Source organism: Cynoglossus semilaevis, chromosome 1 (assembly GCF_000523025.1).
Source record: "Cynoglossus semilaevis isolate Cse_v1.0 chromosome 1, Cse_v1.0, whole genome shotgun sequence".
NCBI classification, from domain to species: Eukaryota; Metazoa; Chordata; class Actinopteri; order Pleuronectiformes; family Cynoglossidae; genus Cynoglossus; species Cynoglossus semilaevis.
This window is the reverse complement of record NC_024307.1, coordinates 1442797-1443796: the sequence shown is the minus strand read 5'-3', so window position 1 is coordinate 1443796 and position 1000 is coordinate 1442797. Positions and strand designations below refer to the sequence as shown.

At 46.8% G+C, this 1000-nt stretch overlaps 1 protein-coding gene and 1 long non-coding RNA gene across 2 annotated transcripts in view; both read right to left on the bottom strand.

Annotated features, from left to right (window-relative positions):
* kif6 (kinesin family member 6) overlaps nt 1-1000 on the bottom strand; it is a 26523-nt gene that overhangs the window by 2665 nt on the left and 22858 nt on the right. The window lies entirely within an intron of this gene.
* Nucleotides 1-1000, bottom strand: LOC103377370 (uncharacterized). Its single transcript, XR_521409.3, has 3 exons — nt 902-1000; nt 295-386; nt 1-39 (listed from the first exon to the last, which is right to left on the bottom strand). It is a non-coding gene; the product is annotated as an uncharacterized LOC103377370 (long non-coding RNA).

The following is a 1000-nucleotide window of genomic DNA, read 5'->3' as shown; positions in this document are numbered from 1 at the left end:
TGAGGAGTGATGGGAGGAACGTCTTTAGGACTGAAGCCCCTGGAGGTCAGAGAGAGAACTTTAAAAGAACTAATGAAACAGGAAGGGGGGGGGGAGGAGGGGGGGGAGGAGTCAACAGATGAAGATGAATTTTGTCTGTTGTTCCGTCATTGGCCACCAGGGCAGACTGTCATCATCAGTCCTGGTTCAACCCTCACTATTTCAGGGATGGATGTGATTGGCTGTTGCTGTTGAATTAGAAGTGGTGACCCCTGGGGTCAAAGTTCAACATCACTGACACACAGATAATCTCACTTTATTCCTGGAGTGATGGGCGAACACGGCTCTAACGCCCCCGGTGGTGACACGGTGTGATGACGAGCAGCTGTGGCCTCAGACTTTGGTTCCTGACCACAGATCAGAGAAAGAGGACAACAATCAGAACACACACTCAGGACTCTGGACGCTGTCACGTTCCTGTTTGGTGAGTGACTTCATTAAATTCCCAGACTCCCCCTAGTGGTGAGTAAGATATTATTCTCTAAGAGACGCCAGCAGAGTCTTATTATTTTCATAGCTCTCTGCTGCCACCTAGCAGAAGAAGGTTTAATTGTTCTGCCTTCTCTTTCCCAGAGGAACCACATGTTTGGCGCCTCCAGGGGGCAGTCTGTTAAGAATTTCCCACAATCAGCATCAACTTTTTTTAATGTTTTGAGAAGGAAAAATTACTTTCAATAAATAATGAATAGTTTTCAGACTAATTAAGTGAAACTGCATAATTTTCGACGGCACACGAGTGGGCCACGGCCCAGTGGTTGGGAATCACTGCCATAGGAACTACGAGGGGAAACCATCGGAAACTTGAAAACTGTAGATTAAAATGATCAATTATTAAATGTTTATGAATGATTAATAGTGTCACCTCCACATGCGGCGCCCCCCAGTGGCTCCACCACTGCCTGAAGTCCCTCTGGATCTTCACCTTGGTCTTCTCCAACAACAGCTGGAGATGCTCAATCTC